Source organism: Magnolia sinica, chromosome 10 (assembly GCF_029962835.1).
Source record: "Magnolia sinica isolate HGM2019 chromosome 10, MsV1, whole genome shotgun sequence".
NCBI classification, from domain to species: domain Eukaryota; kingdom Viridiplantae; phylum Streptophyta; class Magnoliopsida; order Magnoliales; family Magnoliaceae; genus Magnolia; species Magnolia sinica.
The window spans coordinates 22,126,221-22,138,836 of NC_080582.1; positions in this window are offsets into that span (position 1 = coordinate 22,126,221).

The following is a 12,616-nucleotide window of genomic DNA, read 5'->3' on the forward strand; positions in this document are numbered from 1 at the left end:
TAACCACTATGCTGAAGAAGTGGAACATGTCTTGCCCTGTAAAATGCCAGTTCTACAAACGAGCCAAACCAAAATAGATGAGTTGTAGAAGCAACCCCAAAACGTGCAGAACCAACTTTAAAAATAACAAGGGGTAGACTTATTCTCAACAAAGTTTAGGGACCTGTGTCCCTTCCCAAATGCATAAGTACCTCACAACTTTGAGGTACTCAAATTCAAGAGATACGATGGCAGTGGTTGCCCTACGACACACTTGAAGGCTTTCTGCGGTGAGATAAATGCAATGGTAGAGAACGATGTAGCCCTTATCCGCCTGTTTAAAAAATCTTTGAAGGGTGATGTGTTGAATTGGTACACCTCCTTAGACTATCACCACATCCGGACTTGGGAATAACTTTTCCAGACTTTTGTTGATCGATTCGCGTACAATCTCAACATGGCTCCCTAGGAGAGTAGACTTGGAAACCTTAAGACATAGGAGCAATCGGATGTTGTCTGCTTATGTTGGACGTTGGCGAGCTATAGCCACTTGAATGAGAACCCCTATCGACGATAAGGAGCAGATCTCCATGATCATCCACTCGGCAAATCTAAGTATTTTTAGGTACTTGATCTCGCACCTATATGCCAACTTTACTCAACTTATTCGCGAAGGGAAGTAGGTCGAGCCGGAATAAGGGCTAGGACGATCTCCCCTTGGCCGCACCAAGCCGTTTTAGAAAAAAATGGAAGAAAATTGAAAGAAAACCCACGATGTATGGGAATGGAAATGGTTTCGCCCAATGCCCAACGGAAGTCAACAACATCATTGCTACTGCTCAAAGAAACCAATATGCTCCCCAATAGGGAGCTAGCGACATCACCAGTACCATCCTTAGTAGCACCAACATGGATATCAACCACGCTTACCTCCACCACAGTAAATTCCACAACCAGCCATAGCAAAATAGGCAGATGGCAAGGAAACTTAGGAAGTTCACCCTGCTCACACAAACGTATAGTCAGATCTTGGCTACATTGGTACAGAAGCAACTCCTTTTTCCCTTACAACCTAGGGCACCTCCAAATCTTTTACCTCATAAGTATAGCGAGAATGAGTACCATGCATACCATCAAGGTCATAGTTACACCACAAATCAGTGCTTTTCATTAAAGCATGTGGTCCAAGATCTAATCGATAGTTGAAAGATCATGATCTTGGCTGCGAAAATAACTCCCATTAACATTCTCTAAGATCCTCTGCCACAAAATAAAGCAAGCCCCAGTTCATCAAGTGGCCCTGTTATCAATTACATTGAAGAAGAGAACATCGACCACTTCTTCTCTCCCATACAGTCCATCCACATCATCACATATGAAAGTACCATTACGCCTTTGATTTTGCAAGGGGCCCCTCAGGCTCCTCCCCCAACAACAGAACTAGTAGTCCTCCAAGGGGCACTTTCCCCTCATGCGTCCTCGCTGCCATTAGTTCAACAAGGGATGTCCAGGTATCATCAGAGCCGGGAACTTATGGTCCTTGAAAGGGCCTTACTAGCTTCGAACTAGTCGTTTTGCAAGGGTTACCTCCAATTTACGAGCCAATAGTCCTAGAAGGGGCCTTCTCTCTATAACCATCATCACTCCCATCGATCAGACAAGTGGTAGTTTACAGAAGACCAAATGAAGAGCCAATAGTCATAGAAGGGGCACCCTTAACATACGAGCCAATTATCCTACAAGGGGCTACTAGGGCTCAGGCCATTAGACTTTTTGGAACACTCCCCCTCATGCCAAATCAACTAGCCCGTGTCGGAAGACCCATCGAGGAGCAACGAGCGATAATGAGGAAATGCTTCATCAGACTAGTGGTCATTCCTTGGGGAGCACCTACAGCCAGGGTAATTAACCTAAAACCTCAAAATAACATCAACAACATGATTGCAAGTTCACAATAAAGTTTGCCAGTTTAGCTAGCATCTCCCTCCGAAGCTCAAGTGGTTCTAGAAGGAAGGGAAGATCCTTCTTACAATGTGGTTCCCTAGCATTATCGGAAATGTGCCGAGGTGGGGAATATAAAACCCAATGGGCATTGTGTCCGAAGAGACAACTCGAATAGAGGTGATCACAAAGGTGCCCTTTCAGGCCAAGGAAACAATGGAGAAGCAGCTTATGACGTAGCAACCCAACTGAAGACGATCTCGGCACAAATTTCTATATGGGAGCTACTTTGCACATCGCACATGCATATGGAGTGATTTGTAAAGGTTCTGAATGACACTTACATTGCTTCAGATACTCTTGCATTTCACATTGCTTCATATACTCTGCCTGAAATGATCGCCCTCATGATCGGACAACTTCCGACTCCCCGAGCTATCATGTTCACAGATGATGAACTTCCTCCAAAAGGATGTAACCACGGATGGTCATAAAACATAACCATATGCTATAAGGATCTTCGAGTCCCGCTAGTTCTCCCTAACAACAACTCAAGTATAAATGTGTGCCTACTCAGGACCGTTGCCCACCTCGGAATCGAGCCATCTTCCTTTTAGCCAAGCAACATGAGTATGAGGGCATTCAACAACTCCCACAGGACCGTATAGGTGGGGATAAACATTAAGTGTAGATTGGCTGGGACATCTCAGTCATCACCTTTTAGGTCTTCAATATATCTGCCTCTTTCAAAATGTTGCTAGGGAGATCGTGGCTTCATAAGGTTGGAGTTGTCCCCTCTATCCTCCATCAAAGAGTGAAATACATCATGAACAACAAAGTGATCTCCGTCCTGGCCGAACCAAAATTCACTATTCTGGCTGTCCTGGCACGAAACCTGCCCAAGGGAAGTCGACGATCATGAGAAGCAGCTTCCTCTTATGCCTAAGTGGAGATTTATGGTCTCCTATCCAGTGAGAAACAATCTATGGACCATTGGGGTAGGAACCACCCATACAAGAAGGGGAGAAGGAGCTTAGCCAAGTAGAAGATCGGGGGGCGAATCCCAAAGCAAACTAGGATGCATTAGTACCTACCCTAACTGTAAGAATTTCTTTATCATTTCATTTCTTTTATATTGAAAACTCCTTTCGTACGAAAGACAAAGGAGTAACCCATCATCAGAGGATGAACCCCACCCTCTGAACATTGCCTAGTCCAATTTACACATTGAATAAGTGGCTGAATAAGTGACCAATATCTTTAGATTTGAATAGGCGACCAATCTCTTTAGATCTAGGTCATACACTACGTGTCTACCTACCTTGACGCTCGGGGTCATTGTTGTTCAGTTCGAATTGTAGCCGAAATTCCAATTCTGTCACGCCCGCATACCCAGTGCAAAATACACTCTTATCTTTAAAAAGAGATAGAGAGAGAGAGAGAGATGCCTTAGGAAGGTCTCTTGGAAGGGAATCTAAATGGATTGTAAGGTGAAGTGATGAAAGAGTGAAAGAAAGAGAAATGATGGAAATAGGAGAGATTTTATTTTATTTTTTATATAATTAGATTCCATGAGAAATTAGAGAGAAATTGAGGAGAAATTAAAAGAGGAATCATGGAGGAGAGAAAATTTTTGAAATTTCAAAAAATTTTCAATAAAAATTGGCATCGATCGCGAACATCAATTAGCGATGCAATGGGCGAGATCATTTCCAAAATTTCTAAAAATATTTCAATAAAAACTGACATTAATCATGATAGTTGATTTGCAATCTAATGGACTGGATCATCTTCAAAATTTTTTTAAAAATATTTCAATAAAAACTCACATCGATCATAACCGTCGATTCATGATCTGATGGATCGAATCATTTTCAAAATTTCTAAAAAAATTTCAATAAAAGCTAGCATTGATTGCGACCATCAATTCACTATTCAATAGATCGAATCATTTCTAAAATTTTTAAAAATATTTTAATAAAAACTCGCATTAGACGTGACCGTCAATTCACGATCCAATGGACCAGATCATCTCTTCAAAATTTTTAAAAAATATTTCAATAAAAACTAGCATCAGTCATGACCATTGATTCGCTTTCCAATGGACTGAATCATTTTCAAAATTTTCAAAAATATTTCAATGAAAACTGGGATCGATCACGACCATCGATTCACTATCTGATGAACTAGATCATTTTCAAAATTTTAAAAATATTTCAACAAAAATTGGCATCGATTGTGATCGTCGATTCACAATCTAATGGATTGGATTATCTCTTAAAAAATTTTAAAAAATATTTCAACAAAAATTGACATCAATGGCGACCATCAATTCATGATCCGATGGACTAGATCATCTATTCAAACTTTTCAAAAAATATTTCAGTAAAAACTGACATCGATTTTAGCCATTCAAACACGATTTGATGGACCTGATCACCCTTCAAAATATTTCAAAAATCCTTATAGCCCCGATCGTGGCTCAAGTTTTTCCAAAACATCCCTAATGGATCCCTGAACCTCGATAATCCATATGGAATTATACTACAACATTGAGACAATGGAATCGGTCAATTGTTTAGAAGATTAGAATTTCAATCATGCTTACCGAACCGACCTCGATCATGGTTAGTACGCATGAAAAGATGGTCTTGATTAACATGCTTAATCATTATCCAAGTGGTTCTATATCCCGACCTCAGCCACCTGACCATAAAAAGGTTGATCAACCCCTTGTATGTTTTCCAATAAAACCCATCTCGCGAAACCCATGGGCATCCTTGGTGGAGGTGAACAAGCGAGTTAAACTTATTTACAAAATCATTTGCAATAAAAACCCACACAGAATGTCAGTCCCTAGAGTGTTGTGACTTTTAGAAAAACTCCAAAATATAGTTTCCAAAGTAGAGCGCCAAGCTTATGAGGAACTAAGAAATATTTTATATCTTTAGGTGGGGACCGACGTAAAATCAAATAAGGCCTGACGCCACTCAGTGTTTCGAGAACCATCAGATCTGCATGCACACAAAGTATAGACGAATGGTTGTACCAAATGTCAAGGTAAGGATGGACGATAGGCCAAGCTTTGGTAAGAAGAAATGGTAAAAAATGATGAAATATTGCAACCTGAGTATCGAAATCAGCAGATTGCATGAAAAGAGGTCACTCACATGTACCTAGTCCTGGATACTTGTGAAACATGATCGAGTCTAAGTCGACATAGTGAGTTTTCCGTAAGGCTACAGAAACCAAGGGGCAACTAACCACTTTGACGACCAAGCAAAAACAAATACTCCTAGGGTGATATGAGAAACAATAGATATTTCATCTCCAGTTAATATCCTCATAAGACCTTAGAAAGCACATGTGCTCTACTGTATTGAGTTCTTCTAGTCATAGTACCGATCAGGAGTGAAAGGATTGTAATTGGTCACCCGTAATGCCGTAGAAAGCGCATGAACAATTGTAACATTTTCCCTACACCCTCGTGATATGTGCGAGTTACCAACTTTCGAACAATCAACTGACACGGATACAAAGGCATGAAATGTATTCAAACCATGTTCAAATTTGACTAAGGGTGGGGGGTGTCCACTCTTTTTGACATTCGGTTGCACACAACCTCTTCCAAAGAGGGCATATGTTGAGAACCCACCATGGGTCGACAAGATGATTAGTTGGATGGGAACTCTAAACCTATTCCAAACCCTAATCCTTGTCAAATTCGGTCAACTCACTGAGTCAACCTGCTGAGTCGACTCACCCAATTAGCTCACCTAATCAGCCCACCCAACTAACTCACCTTATTAGAACAAGCCCAAAATAACCCTAAACAAAACCCATTTAAAAGTCTCTGAGATACAACAATTGGCACTAGATAGGACAGAGCCTCCACATACTTGAAGGAGCTCACCTACCAAAGTAGGGAGTCCCATGTGGCATGGGTGGCACCTAGTGTGCCGCTTGCCACGTGGCACTTTCCTTGCTTAGGTAGGGGCGTAATACATGTGCTCCCCCTCCCTTTGCAACCATTAAACATGTAACAACGTGAATTGACTCTAATACCCCTCCTGCATTCCAAATTACGACCCATGTCATTTGATCCATTCCTTGAAATCTCGCCATGTGGCAATCTTAAATCAAGGCCACCCAAACCCTATTTGCCCCTAGACTTGCCTAGAATTACAAAAAAAAAAGACCTAAGAGGCTATAAATAGCCCCCTCCCCTTCACATTTTAATCATCCAAAAACACCAACACACCCTTCAATCATAAACCAAACATCAAATCATCAAATAAAAGTCTAAGATATCCCTAAAGTTTCGCCTTAAGCCCATAGCCTTCCCATTCCATCCCTCCACCAAGGAGAAGAAAGGGCCATAGGAAGGAGATTCTAGCCCAGGTCTAGCCTAATCTACTTAGATCCCTAACCCCCCAAGCACTCCATGCTCATATCCAAGTTACTTAATCCAATCTTTACAACACTACTATCCGTTCAACTATCCAACCTTCCAACTTCTAGAACTAGCTTCATTAACCTTCATATTAACACTATAGAAAATTCATTCCCTTCTTAACCCCACTGCAAAGAGAGAGTGGAAGTTGTTGAGGACAAACTAAGAAACACTGAAGGTGGGAGGTCATGTTATGAAGTTCTAAAGAATTGATGCCATTTTTTAGGCCAATAATCCGGACAATTTGGCCTTGACTGGGACTGGAAAACATAATCGACAAAGATGCCTTGCCTTCTCTTACATATAAAAATTACACCTATGGTTGAGAAAATATTAGACAACGAGGTTATCTTTTTTCATATTTGTATTGTTGGATTCCTTTCTCTTGATCTTGTGGAAGAAATTAAGGTAACTTTTTTTTTTTTTTTTTTTTTTTTAAAGTTGACAATGGGCTCTAGGAAGGTTTCATTAATGGTGGGTGTCATTATCACTACTACTTCCTATGGTGTGGACTACTTGAGCCTTTGTTCTGTTTTTTTTTTTCTTCTCATGTCCTATAAATAATTTGGCAAAATAAATAGACGAATAGATAGACGACATTCATCATGGTGGGCCCCATAGATCCCTTGCTAGGTTCGATTTTGTCCTGGTAGGGGCAGATTCAATTCGCGTCCCTAAAATGCTCCCACTCAATGGATGCGTTGTAATTTTCTTATGGGGATTTTGACCAAAGTAACCTCGTGATATAGCCAAACGCCCTAAAAATTGGAACCTTTTAAAAAAATGCCCTAACTAGTCCCCTGACACCTTTCTTAAAAAGTTTGGGATGAAATTGCCCTTGCTTGGAGCCTAGTTCCCATACAGACCTTCTTCTTCTTTCATTATTTCTTTCTCATGACTCTTCTTCTTTCTTTTCAAGCATGTCTTCCAAGGACCTACTACCACTGCCTCTAATTGTATTTTTCAGTGTACGATCACTGCCATTAACTTCTTCTGTATATGAGTACTACCAATAACTTATATGACCCTAAAAATGAGTATTATTTTGCTCAAATGACTATATTTCTTAGAGATGGAAGCCACTGATAGGTGGAAGCCATTTTGAATGGATTTATTTTATTTTATTTTATTTATTTATTATTATTATTATATTTTACAGAATAGAATTTCTTAGAGATGGAAGCTATTTTTTTTTATTGTGGAAGAGAGGGATGGTCGTGGTTATTATTGTGGGAAGAAGTTATTGTCAAAAGAGATTTAATGTGGAGATAGATGGTTACAGTTGTAATGTGGAAGACAATACATGAAATAGAATTGGATTTTATAATGTATTGCCTTGGAAGACAATAAGCGTATATCATTTGTTAAGGGTTGAGGTTGTCATGTGTTAGGGGTCTGGGTTGTGTATGTCTTGTGTTAAGGATCCAGGTTGTCATGTGTTAAGGGTTTGGGTCATGGTTGTCATGTGTTAAGGGTCGAAGTTGTTAGGGTCTGGGTTGTAATTGTCACATGTTAAGGGTCAAAGTTATCATGTACTAAGGGTCGAGGTTGTCATGTGTTAAGGGTCTGGGTCGAGGTTGTCATGTGTTAAGGGTCCAGGTTATCAGATGTTAAGGATTTAGGTTGTCATGTGTTAAGGGTTGTGTGGCCCACCATAGAAAATGTGTCGAATCCACTCCGTATATTGGATTCAGAATTTAAGTTAGCATCATGGGCCAAAGAATGAGTTACATCAAAAAATTCAATGGCCCACAAGAAGTTTTTAATGGTAGATTTCAATCTCACAACATTCTATGGTGTGGTCCACTTGAGCCTTTGATATGTCTCATTTTTAGGCTCATGCCCTGAAATGATCTTTCAAAAAGGATGGACAGAGTGGATAAAATATATACATCATAGTGGGCCCCATAGGACCATCCATCTCTAGCTAAGTCCTGCTCCCCAATTTGTATTATGGCCCATCACGTTGATGCAGATTTTAAGTAAAAGCCTTTTCGAGGAAGTTCCTGCCACGAAAGCTATGTTGGGCCCACGGTGATGTTTATAGTAAATCTACTCCATCCATCCATTTTGAAAGATCATGTTAAGACATGAGACCAGAGATTAAACAAAATTTGATACTCAAGTGGGCCATATGAATGGAAACAATGGAAAGGGCAATCACTATATATATATATATATATATATATATATCATATATACTATATATATATATATATATATATATATATATGGGAAAAGGTACTATGCGCTCTACCTCACGATAAGCTCCCGTGAGGTCGAGCTGTGTGGGCCCCACCGTGATGCGTGTTGACCATCAACACTGTGCATTTGATGGGTCCCCTCTAAATTATGGGATATGCCAAAAATCAGCCATATACGGAACTCAGGTGGGCCATACCATCTAAAATCATGTGAAGACATGCCAAAAACATATAAAAGCACTTGGTGGGGCCCACCTGAGTTTTGAATGCTGCTAAAACTTGGTCTGAACCCTCATCCAAGTGGGACACACATAATGGATGGGCTGGATTGGCAAACCACATCTTGGTGGGCCCAAAAAATGATTATGAATGTTTTAATGGTGCACGGCCCCTCCCCACTTCTGTATGTGGTGTGGCCCACAAAAGTCACGGATTGACTTGATTTTTGAGACCTAGGCCCACGATGGAATGGTGCATCTGACTGATGGGGTAGATGTTCGAAACGCATCACGGTGGGGGCCCCACACAGCTCGACCGCATGGGACGGTCCCATCAGCTCGAGCCCATAGTACCTTTTCCCATATATATATATTAAAGTTTCAATTTTTGGGGCATTTAGCATTACTGATGGTATTGCCAAACGTCTCCAAAAGTTAAAGGTCTAAACAAATGCCCTGGCTAGCCCCAGACACATTAAAAAAAAGGACGAAATTGCCTTCGTCTACTTTTGCGTTGAGCCTGTGATGGCGAGAGGGATTCAGATGGGCTAAATATTGTGTGGCCCACTATGGTGTTTGTGAGAAATCTACACTATTCACATGTTTTGCCAAATAATTTTATGATATGAGCCCAAAAATGAGGTAGATCTAAAGATTAAGTGGGCCACAAAACAAAAAACATTGCAGATCATATGCCCATGGTCGAAACATTCATAGGGCTGCAAAAGCTTTGGACTAGGCTAATATTTTTATTATTTCGGTCCATTCTCATGGTAAGGACTTTATGTCCATTTAGGCCACTTTATGAGCGTTTTGGATTACATATAAACATCACAGTGGAGCTTAGAAAGATTTGAATGATATCCAACTCCTTTCCACTGCTTCTAGTCGTGTGGCCCACTTGAGTTTCAAAACTGTCTAATTTTTTATTTTATGTCTTAAAACGATCTTTCCAAATGGATGCATGGAGTGAATTTCACTCATACAACACTGTGGGCCCAAACATAGCTTCTGGTGAAACGAACTTCCTACCAGTGACTTTTGCTCTTGAAATCCGCGTCTACGTGATGGGATGTGACGTGGGCCCATATATATATATATATATATATATATACACACACACACGTTGTCCATCTACCATCTATTTTGAAAAATCATTTTAGGGCATGAGCCTAAAAATGAAGCATATGAAGGCTTAAGTGGATCATACCACGAAAAGCAGTGAGATTAAAAGCATATCATCCAAAACTTCTCAATGATCATAGAATATTTTGATATAACTCATTATTTTGCCCATAATGTTAAATTAAATTTCAAATGCAATGAATATAGTGGATTCGACACATATCCTGTGATGACCGTACAACCCAATACACATGACAACCTAAACCTTAAACCTTTTACACGCAACAATCTCGACTTTCAACACATGACCACCTAAACCTTTAAACCTTTAACACATAACATTATTCATATCTTTAATCCTTAACAACCTTGACCCTTCACACATCAAAATGATGAACCACTTGAATTTTGAACCTCCCTTATTCACAGTGTTGTCCCCCTACCATGACCCGTACAAATAGATGGACTGCAATCAACGCACACAATATCGATAGACCAACTTCAAATCTCCTTGGGAGCCCATCAGGCGTTACCCGGGTAACACCACAGCGGGTATTTACCTAACCTTGGGGCCCACCTTGATGTATATTTTATATGTCCATGCTCTCTATCTGCTTTTCCAGCTGATTTTAAGGCATGATCTGACAAATGAAGATCCGTATCTTAAGTGGACCATACCATACAGAACTGGATGATGGGAAAGCACAAATAACATATGTAATATTTATTTGCCATCCAACCGTCAAAAAAACTTTTGTAATATTTACTCTCCTATGATGTGGTTTATATGGGATATGTATCTGCTTCATTTCTAGGATCCCTCCCACCGTGGGGAAAAGCGCGATGCATATTACATTTATACCGCCGTCCATCTCATTTTAGATATCGAATTGTTCAGTAAGCTTTTTCCGTACTGAGTAAACTCAGTTGGACCCACCTTTAATGTATGCAGTCTATCCACTCCGTCCATCTGTTTTTTCATATAATTTAAGGGGTTGAGCCCAAAATTGAAGCATATCCAAAAAGTGGATCATACCACAGATAACAGTGAGGATAATGATTTTCACCATTGAAACCAATCTAGGCACAACAGTGATGTTTATTTATCATCCAACCTGTTCATAAGATCTACAGACATGGATGAATGGAAAACACAAATATAATCTTGATCCAAAACTTCTGTAACCCTAAGAAAATTTCAAAGGTAGAAATTCAATTCAAGTTTTTCCTGTGGTGTGGTCCATTTGAACATTGAATAATCTTCATTTAAATTATCGATTAAAATAGTTGGATGGAGTGGATAAAATACTCACTACGTACGCTAAGCTCAGTAGTGAGTTACTCCACAATCTGCTTCCCTCATTTTAGGTCATAATAAAAATATAGCAAATCCAAATCTTAGGTGGACCATGATGTAGGAAACAAAGGTAATCTACAGTTAAAAACTTCACGTAGGGTACAAAACTTTTATATTAAGCTTATATTTGGGTGGTTTATTTATGGAGTTGTTTTTATCTCATTAAGAGGTTAGATGATAAATTAACATTCCTATGGCCTTGCGAAAATTTTAATGTTGGAAATTTAATTAGAACTATTTTCTATGATATGGTTCACCTAAGACTTGGAACTGTTTAATTTTTGAGATCATGTCCCAAAATTAACTGTAAAAATACATGGACGGTGGGATGTAAGGCGAATACATCACAGCGGGCAACCGACGTGTAGAATGTGGATTCGACCAAACCGTGCCGGCGCCTTGGGGTGCGGATTGCCTGCTTAAAGCCTTTTGCAGTAACTTCTGTGACCGGACGCTAGGTGGGGTATACCGTGATGCTTTTGATAAATCCACTCCATCCATCCGTTTTTTAAGGTCATGCCAAGGCATGCGGTAAAAATAGAATGGATTCAAAAACTCAAAGAGGGCTGCACGACAGGAAAAAGGTCATGCCATCCGTACCGTTATAATGTCATTCCAACGGAAACGGGTTGGCTGCTCCCCACCACTAGCCAATGGCTGCTGTTCGGTGCTCTATGGGCCTTACGACGATGTATGGATTTCATCGATGCTGTCCATCTATTTTTATAGATCATTTTATAGTAAGAGACCAAAAAACGAGGTATATTTCAATCTCAAGTGGACCACATTACAGGAAACAGTGTTGAATGAATGACGTCGGCCATTAAAAACTTTTTGAGGCTATAAAAGTTTTGGATCAAGCTGATATTTGTTCTTTCCCTTCATCTGGGTCTTTATGATCTAATCAACAGATGGATGTCGTACAGTGTGCCTTCGGAGTATTTTAATAGTGGATATACAATCATTATTGTTTTCCTGTGGTGTGGCCACTTGAGATTTATACTCTTATTTTTTGTGTCAAGTCCTTAAATGATGTGTAAAAATGGATGAAACACATACACCATAGTGGGCCCACAGAGCACTGACAACAGGGGGCGTAGTCAATTCGCTCTCCAATGCAACTGGCATGAACTGAAAAAGCCTGACACAAAACTTCTGTGGCCCACGAATGTTTGAACGGTGGACGTTCAATCCTCGCGTTTCCTGTCGTGTGGCCCCCTTGAGTTTTGGATCTGCTTCAATTTTGGGTCGATGCTCTGACATGATCAGGAAAAGCCGATGGACGGGGTGGATTTCTCACCTGCACCACGGTGGGCCCCACCTAGCTTCCCGTCGCGCG